Here is a 10127-nt window from a genome sequence, read left to right as displayed (position 1 = left end):
TGCGGAGTGTTCGGAGTATTCTAAGATTAGAAAAAACAAACAAACAAACGAAGCTGCGCGGCCTGAAGAGTCTGGGTACGACATTGAAAACCAGAGCGCTCATACGCATCTGGTCAGCGGTCTTTAATACCTACTTGCTCTTTTGCAAGGACAAAGTATCAGAGGAGATAAAGTTCAGGTAACATATATTGACAGATTGAATTCTGCAAGCAGAATACTGCAGTGCTGATCGTACTACGTGAAAATGAAAACAGCTGTCTATGGCTACAATCCCGCTCTGTTTTGACTTCTTTCGGTGTCGTGTTGATGTCTTGCAAAGTTAATGTTCACGTTGTACGATCAGCATTGCAGTATTCTGCTTGCAGAACTAAATGTCTGTTTGTTATTTTTGCTGTTCAGGTCTTTATAGATCCCACGTTCTTCGGTATATTCGTTTGCGGTCCTTTGTGGATAGTGTTTGTACGTAACATATATATTGTTCATTCTCTTTATACGCATTTTTGAAAGCGTTGATAAAATGAACAGACTAAAATACTACGATTTCTTTACATAACAGTACAAAATTACTGCTTTGGGTGAAGTTTACGCAATTAATGTCCTCAGCCGGAAAATGATAGCAGAGGCAGTAGTCCCGTGGGACGTAAGGAATTAACGAAAACAACCAGCCATATGGCAATTTAGAACCATAAGTAATAACAGAAAGCAAGTGTTTTATTCATTTGTTATCAAACACAAATAAGTGAAAAATTGCAACAGGAACGAGGTACTTTGTCTTTTGCAGTTTGCGGTCACGTGACCTGCGAGATGACACACAGTAAAAATCAAATACAGTATTTCATCACAGTTGTATCATTGTTCCTTGCATGAAATACGGTTGACATTCATTTTTATCTAATTAATAATTAAGAAAAAGAGGTCACGTGACACTCCTTATCTTATAATATCTTTTTAATTGTTTTAAATTTTTCTTCACTACAGCCAAGAAAAATCTTTGTAACGAAAACCAAACAATTATACGTAGTTTGGAAGTAGATCAAATTAACCATTCCTACCTCATTTTGAAAATTCTTTTGAACGTCATCGTGACGTCACGTGTCGCGTGACCCCATCAGAAAACGCGTCAAAATAAAATTTCCCGAAAATTTTCAGAAACTTTTCGAATAAAAATCTTCGCCGGTAGTGGAGACAAAAAAAATCCATGCCTTAAGGTGCTTAAACAAGGAACATTCATTGGAAAGAAGATAGACATTCAAACACGTTCAAATTTGCAGAAACTTAACATGCTTCATCAAGCCTTTCCCTTAATAAATGGAGGTCTGCAGCATTCAATGTGTAGGGAATAGACATTCGAACACTTTCAAAGTTGAAACTTGGATTTCGCCCCACTAAACAATTGCGATACAGATGAAAATGCTTATTGTCAAAAGTTTTTTTCCAGTAGTTCTGCGTTTTAATCCAGACATAATCATGCTCTTTGTGGCGAAGACACATTCTCTGATCTAGGTCGGCTTTCAGAAATGGATCCGGTCCGTCCTTAAGTTCGCCACCACATCCTGCGCATTTTCGGATTTTCCCTTTAATTTCTAAAAGTTCAAAGGGGGTGCTAGTTGTAGGATTAACCAGCGGTTTAGTCGGTTTGGCCCTTCGAATTGTCATACGCAAATCGGAGGTTGAAATGGCGGCATATTCTTCGTTAGTTTGAGCGATGGCATCACCAAGGGTGCCTTTGCAGGCAGCCATGTTTGTCATCACATCAGGTGACTTGCTACGGTGCCTTATTGTCTGACTGGATTTCTTTTTCCCTGCAGCTCTGTTGACAGAGAATGTCGTCAAGGACGTCAAATTTTCTTTTCCTCGCCTGCTTTTCTTGAACCAGGAAATGAATTGTAACAAACAGTGACTAGCTGCAGCAGCTGCCACCGTGTGTGCACAAACTTTGCGTGACACAAACCCCAGGCATTCTTTGTCACAAGAGAAACCGGCTCCTACTCTTTTAACGATATGGGGCTCCGATGTGGAGGTGCTCCTGACAAAGAATGTGTCTTTGTCAAATCCTGTACGAATGCCATCGTCAGTTTGGAGACGGACAGCCTTATCTGCCAGAGCTTCCACATCTTTCTTTGCAAAAGTATCTAGCAGACCCTCCAAGCACTCCAGTATTGTACCGACCCTTACACCAAGGACGGGTTCTTCTTCCAGATTTCCCATGTCACTAAAACCTTCAAAGTCATCGTTGCCGCTACTAACATTTGAGGCAGGTGTGTTCAGCGTGCGCGGAAGGCCTGGTTTTGTGCAGTAACGTAGTACTTCCTGGTATCGTGTGGGGTCAACAAAAACTTTTACGGATTTCATGATGGTTTTACGCTCCTCCAGTGTGGCATCTAAAAACGCTCTCGGTTTTACATGGTCTCGATATTCTTCTCGTACTAAGTACGGACTATGAAGTCCCAGAAAGGCTCTGTTTACATCACTTCGTTGTTTGTCAACAAGTTCCTTTATATCATCCACGAACGTGCTCATGTTTTTCGTCTCAAATTCTGCCAGCGCTTCATGACAGCATTTACAGACTCGGATACATTGTTGCACTGAACCTCATCGCCAAACCCGGCTTCTCTGGATACCTTTGCTGACAAATGGTTCCATACTTCATCGGCTTTGTGTCTCACAAAATACGTTGCAAACTGCGGATCTCGCCTTGTATCCTTCTGCTCCAAGGTGTCCCACTTCCTTTTTAGCTCCTCAACTTTCACCCAATATTCAGTTTTCTCCGACGCGTGGACAAGGCCTTCGGATCCAAATATGTCATTGACGATAACTTCAGTGGCAGCTTTCGACATCTGCAGCTTGGAGCATTTTTCTTTGATGTTCTGTTTCACGTGCAGTTTGCACAAGAATGAGACGGACCTCTCAAACTCCTGTCCCAACGCTTCACGAAGTGCTAACTCACCATCCCTGCAATATGCTTGTAAGTAGGCCTTCACTCCGGGTAAACGAGCCGTTATTTTCTGAAACAATGTTATGTATGTTGCTTTGTCCTTAAGCATGCATAACATGACAGGGCCAAGAAGGACTGGACAAACGGGATGGCTAGAGTTCTTTGTGTAAAGCGTTGTATTTCGATAAGAAGTAACCAGCACAAAAAAAGGCCCTAGCTGGAAAGTGACATCTACATAGAGAATTGATTTGTGCCCATCAACATCATTACAGCAAAAGTTGGCAATGTCGTCTAACTGCTCATCAGTGAATAAGATGACCTTTGGAGAATCGTCATCCAAAGAATAAGCACGGGTGAATTTTTCCCCATCTTGGGACTGCTCTTTCATTTTTTCTGTTATTTGAAATATGGGATCCATTACCTTCGGTGGTCGACACTCGCCCTTTAAGTACTTCACTTGTCGTTCGTTTCTAGGGAGCTGTCCAACAGAATTGCACTGTTCAAGTCCACCAACATCGTCTTCTATTTGCTGTACGACTCTCTTCAATGACTTCTCTTTTCCAGAGACAGCAGTCGCCATCTCTGACATGGTGCTTCTATAGGTCCTCAGATAGGGAATTGCACAGCCTGATTTTGCACTCCCATGAGGCTTTAACTGAATGCTGTGCTCTGGCGCTCCTTCGAAGTAATAACGCACAAAGACCAACTTGTGATGGCTTCCGTCGGGACGAACCACATTGACGATGGTCTTTCGCATCGAGTTATCACTCCTGTTCACAAATGTTCTACGAAAGACACTATGCTTACCGTCAGCGTAATCAGGCCGTTTTATGATCTTTGTGACATGGCCATTCTTTCTTCCTAGTTGGTACTTTTTGACTGAAGTTTTGCTTTGATTCCAAGAACCAAGATCATCACAGAGTAAATCTTCTGGGTCCTGGAGCTGATCGAGATCCACCAGAAAACACGCGTTATTTTCGACACGGATTGGATGCGTTGTAGCGATTAAGCTGGAACGAGACTTCTCCGCGTTAAGTAGAAAAGGAACGACGCCATTGTTACTGAAATCACTCAAGATCGCAGGGGAAATCACAGGAAGCTGTCTATTTCCTTTGTAATACGAAGGGATATGGCTTTCCTGTTCGTCGCATGAACTGGAATCCGAAAGGTCTAAGCGACGTGCATACCTGTTGAAATAGAACACAAGCGTTTAATGTTAAGTGTGGGATATCCACGTTTCAAAAGTATTGGTGTCTGTTTATCATTCTTTCGGTCGACTTGTTGTTCAAACTGGATTGTTTGATCAAACACGCAAGCACTATTGTTGAACATACCGTTTTGAGTCATTACCAGCAGGGTCTTCATCACCGCGGCTTCTGGTACTGCCGTCGCTTCTGCTACTGTGCGGAAATAAAAATGATAGTCAGTGTTATCAATTGACCAGCAATAGGTTTCTTTGCACTTTGACAAATGCTACAAAATCTAAAATCTTGCAAAAGAAAGTGTTAAGAATTTGGCACTTTCTTACCCAAAGGACACCCGGGCCGCGAATGTGGCACCGTTGTTACCCCTACCCCACCCCACTCTGATCAAAGTTGTTCGGTAAGGAGCAAAGATGTTCCGGCCGGGCTTAAACATTGTTTTTTTGGGGGCAAAGGGGGAAACATGTATAGTCAATAGTGCTTTAAAGAGCCGTATTAGACATATAACGTGCATTTTACTAGACATTTTTGTCAAATAGTTTAGGTAAGTAACAATGTCACTTGGAACCAACCTTATGTCCTTACAATTTGCGTCATTCTCACGTCCAAACCCGGTTTGTTCAAATACTGGATTCCACCAAAAAAATCACTATCCAGCAGATAAGTATTACAGAAACCAATTGCATTATCCAATGGATAGGAGGTTCATCCAGTGGATATCTTCATCAAGCTTTTGAACAACTGGGGCCAGACCTATTGAGTGAAAACTTTTTGGATCCATAAATCAAACTTATCTCTCTTAAACAAATTAATTTATGGGAATACTATATTTGCCTGCAGTATACCATAAATATGAACAGTATCTTTGGTTTATATGCTTTTGATATCAACTTTTGGATGACTGATGCCTGTTTCAGATGTTGAACTTAAACAAGACGGAGTCGAACTTATCAGTACTGATGAGGCCCACTAAAATTTATAAGCGCACATCAGTTGTTACAGACGTCAATAGTACCAAATGCCGTGAAATGAATTCATGTACGTGGTAAGTTCCGCAAATGGAAACCTCATCATCTGGATCAGACTGCATCAAACACATTCCAGAGTTCCCGGCAGATGGATAAACAACAACAAAACTTTCAATGAACTTGATTGAAGGAATGAGGTTTGGGTCTTGGTTTGGTAACCAATCCTATCACTAAATGAAATGAATTTACTTACTGCACAATGGACTCTTTTACTTTCCCTCTTTTCGTTGGGCTCTCTAAAAGTGATAGCTCTTGTGCCAGTATTTCCACCTAATTTTAGAATGAAGAAAAAAATTGTAGGCTGTGAATAAATGAATTTTAAGTTACAGTAGAAATCAAAGTACGCTTAGCAAGCTCACATGGAGGCTCATTTCGGTCTAATTTCAAAAACAATTAACCTGTAATGACATTAACAACTGTCAATAACAATTAACTTACAAATCGATTTAAAGAATTAAAACGACAAGTGAAGTACACGAATTCTTCCAGCAAGAAATAATGTGTTGCCTCCGAGCAGAGTCAGTTTCTTACCTTTGAATCTATTGTTTCCTTGTCTATTTTTTCTTCTGAAAACAAATCAAACGTTTTCTGTAAACAAAAGGTAATCTACGTTTTCTGTTCAGTCTGTTGTTGTTCTTGTTCAGAATCATTGTCCTGATTGAAACAAGCATGAGACTTCTTTTGGACCTTTTATAAGGCACCTTTGATTTGTAAATTGTCAAGTATATGTGTGCAATACCGAAATGACAGTTGCCTCTGTGGCTTATAAAACTGTAAGTCATTATTGTGGTTATAAGAGAAACAAAGATGCCAAAAGCACACCTGGCAGCAAGATTTTTTCTGGGTGTAAATCACATAAATCAACATGCTTCACGGTCTTCATGGTTGTCTATCTATTATGGGTAAATAATGACGAAAACATGTCATGCTATCTGCTATATTTCAGGAAAAAATAAAAAACAAAACAAAGCAAAAATGTTCCTCTCATTATAAACTGGATTCCAAAAGCTATGGTCCAGTTTACCGATTCAAGATTATATTGAAAACAGGAAAGAATTAGAAAGTGTCTCCTTGGCCTCATCAACATCCAAATGTTTATAAAATTTACATTCGTATTAAAGTACGGAGTGAAATAATTAGGAAACTATTCGGCCGAAACAACTACATGTATATCTATAAATGTAAACATTGACCTGCACGCGTGACCTTTGGAATGTCACCTTATACTTGTAAACACAATTTTCTTTCGGGCGCATGGGTTTTTCCAAGCAAGCTGACTTCGTTTTGATAACTTCGCTTTTAAAAAATACTTAACAGATATCTAAATCGCATGAAGGTTAAAGACGAACAAATGAAAGCAAAACCTTCTTATTGCATCAGTGCTATTTAATGAGAAGAGCGAAATTACAAACGTTAGCCTTTGAGTTTACTTCCATGACAGGAAGATCACTAAATAATATTAATTCACCAGCAGTCCGAACTGCATTGCTGTCTCATTTGCTTCTACGGGTTTAAAAATTTCGCCGAGGAGACAAAGTAGGAATCTAGATGATTGTAGGTTACAACAAGATAGTGTTACAAAAAACCATGATTTGAAGCCTGACTGAATCAACAAGTATTTCTGCTTACCTTCATCACCCGAACTCATGACGACGAAAATCTCGCGCTCTTGGTATAGCAAACCATAAAGGTCAGACGATGAGACCACATGTCAAAACACCATTAGCAAAAACATCATTAGCATTACAGAATTCCTTTATAGTCGTACGAGAGCGGCAAAGTTCATTCGAAAAAAGACTCAACTCAATACCTTCTACTTCCGCCATTCTACCGATGTTTTTCTTGACACGTGACCTGTAATGGCGCGAAATTATGTACCACGCTACCACCCACCTCCAGGGTGGTGTGCTGATAATTGTCAAATCCTAAATACATTCTTCTCAACAAGGGCCCAATAATCTAAAATAATCGGTAGCATAAATATTATTAAAAATTATTGAAATTTCCTTTATTTCTTTTTTGGAAAATTGACCACCCCCACACCATGGCCTACCCCATGGCCTACACCATGGCCTACCCCATGGGGTGGGCCATGGCCTACCCCATATTTTGTCCTTACCCCCATCTTGACGAGTAGGCAAACGTGTAAGAAATTACAGTGTTTGTATGAGAATCTAATGTCGACTAATTTCCGTAAAACGGCTGTTCTGAAAAAAATATCAGTTGTAAACTAAAGCTACAAAGCAAAGGATGGTCATAAAAAATTTTGGAGGCGTACATGAGCTTAAATTTCTCCAGAGGCTTGCTTTAGATTTTCCATATATTTGTCTGTAATTTTCCTGGGACTTTCTTACGGACAAATGTATATAGAAAATTTTATAAAGTGGTTCTAGGTCTTAGGTCTTCTAGCGCATACCGTAAATGCTCTATTAAGCCCCCCGGGGGGCTTATTTTTTTCAAGCACTTTTGAGGGGGCGCTTAATAGAGAGGGGGGGGCTTAAAAGAGAGGGGGGGCTTATTTAATTTAGCGAAATGCATCAACGGCAGCAAGGTTTCTCGAGGACAGACTTGTGGTTACCGGACGCTATACTGCTTTTTCTAACAATAAAAAAATGGTAACAATTCTCCACAGAGAACTAGAGCATAAAGTTGAAAAAGTTAAGCACATGAAGTTGGAGGTCATGCGGCCGAAGACCAAAAACAATATGAATTTCCAGCCTGAATAAACCATAACTGATAAGTACATGTTAATTGTTTGTGAAGACTAAGGATGGAGGGGAGGGGGAGGGGGGGGGGCTTAATAGAGAGGGGGGGCTTATTAACTTTCCTCCTCTGAAAAGGGGGGGCTTATTAGAGAGGGGGGCTTATTTGAGAGGGGGGGCTTAATAGAGGATTTACGGTATAACGCCCTCACATTTTTTCAGTAGAATCCTTAGGAGTGAAGGTTTAGTTTACAAATCATTTTTTTTTTCAGAACAGCCGATCTACGGAAATTATTCGAAATTAGATTCTCATACAAACACTGTCATTTCTCACGCGTTTTCCTACTCGTCAAGATGGCGTCGAAAACCGTGACAAAGTCTATTTATAGTGTTTCGAAAACCGGTCAGTGTAAAACGCAGACTGCGGACTGCAGACTGCGGACTGCAGACTGCAGACTGAGAGTAACATGCAGGCTAGGGGTAAAATGCAGAATTAAGATCGACTGCAGACTTTTTAAACACTTGTGCTCCTTCTTCTCCAAATAGGTGAATTATAGCCTCTGAGCAGGCGTTTTATTATTTTGAATAATTTTTTGACTCGCCCCAACGCTCGGTCAGTCAAAAGTCCAAATCGATCGCACAGCAAAATGCGCCTGCTTTGCAGGCTAGGAGAGTAAGCTAGCTGGTATCAGTTACACACCTCACTTCCTTGTTGAAGTACATTGCATTGTACATTCGCTACATTCGCCAAAAGTTTCAATGAACGTCCGAACGGCTTACGTCCGCCTACCTTGATTTGCAATACTTTCATGGAAGGTCATCCAAATTTCCTGCAGAACATATTTCTTTGTTGTTGGAATGATTTACTCCCATTTTCATCGCCATAATTCTTTCTGTACAGTATTTTGGGTCAGCAACTTTTATTTAAGCGTAAACATCGTGTTGTACCAATTCACAGTCACGTGTATCGAAAACTGGAGCGTGAGGTCTCTCGGACAATGGATACTAGAAAGTAAAGTCTATCTATTAATTATCCATGCTCGGACGGAAAAAAAAGGTTCAAGATTGCGATTATGTTTTTGGGTCGTCGACGAAGTTCCAGAGAAGAATGAATGGATTTGTGAAAGCAGATATATGTCGTCAAGTGAGTGTTTGTTTAGATGTATTTTGCGGGATTTTATTTGCCCTTAAACCCTTCTGCGACTACACTTTATGCTCGGTCTGCATTTTACCCCAGCCTGCGTTTTACTCTCAGTCTGTAGTCTGCATTTTACCCCCTGGTCCGCAGTCTGCAGTCCGCAGTCCGCAGTCTTCGTTTTACACTGACCGTTTCTAAAACTAAAAAGTATCTTTTAAAGAATAACGCTATAGGCAATCAGCTTTTGTTTTCATTTTTAGCAAATATCGAATTTACTTGTCCCGAAAATTCGAACTGGTGGCTCCCTCTACCTGATAGTAATTTATTTTTGAAATTCCAAAACAGTTTCACGGCAGAATTTTGAGCGACTTTTAGTTACGGACTTCTGCTCCAACGATTTTTCTGAAATTTCTCCGGCATATTTATTATGTCGATGAAAGCCGATACCAGAAATTATAGTAAAAAATAACAGCAAAATTTTTTTACTAGACGCGATTTTCTTTGAACACTAGGGTCCTTTTAATGGCTAATTTCTCAAGAAATATTCACCATTAATTAAATCGGAATATTTCGTACTATTGCCGAATGATATCTGTTGTTCTGTACAAAGTTTCGCAGATCCCCATCTGAATATGAAGAGGAGTCGGTATGCAGAAAAGGAAAGAAGAGTAAGAAGAGTAAAGAAGAAGAGTAATGTGTTAAACTTTTGGCGAATCTATTCTCTAAACATTCTCTTATAGTAAATCCAATCTCGTAGATCACTTGTTTAAAAACCTAGTTCTTCCCATTCTCACATATGGTCTAAATATATCACACTTGTTTAAAACCCTAGTTCTTCCCATTCTCACATATGGTCTCGCTGTGTATGGCGCATCTGATTCTGATTTAAATGTTATACAGCGTTTTTTAGACAGGTGCCATAAGCGTCATTTTACCTCTCAAACAGTTTGCATCACCTTCCTCAGATAACAACGGAGAGATACAAGAAAACTTTTGTAAATAGACTTATTTTTAAATATAATTTAGTATAGTATTATTCTATCTTATATTACTATTGTATTTTATCGTGTATCTTTTAATACTTTTTCACTGTAACTTAGGATATGTATTTTTATCCATTGA

At 39.8% G+C, this 10127-nt stretch overlaps 1 long non-coding RNA gene across 1 annotated transcript; it reads right to left on the bottom strand.

Annotated features, from left to right (window-relative positions):
- Positions 1-3950: 3950 nt before the first annotated feature.
- On the bottom strand, positions 3951-5437 carry LOC140939224 (uncharacterized). Its single transcript, XR_012165616.1, has 3 exons — positions 5359-5437; positions 4270-4335; positions 3951-4122 (listed from the first exon to the last, which is right to left on the bottom strand). It is a non-coding gene; the product is annotated as an uncharacterized lncRNA (long non-coding RNA).
- Positions 5438-10127: the final 4690 nt, after the last annotated feature.

The sequence above is a fragment of the Porites lutea genome, chromosome 5 (assembly GCF_958299795.1).
Source record: "Porites lutea chromosome 5, jaPorLute2.1, whole genome shotgun sequence".
Taxonomy (NCBI): domain Eukaryota; kingdom Metazoa; phylum Cnidaria; class Anthozoa; order Scleractinia; family Poritidae; genus Porites; species Porites lutea.
Note: the sequence above shows the minus strand (reverse complement) of the source record. Positions and strands in the feature narration are given on the sequence as shown.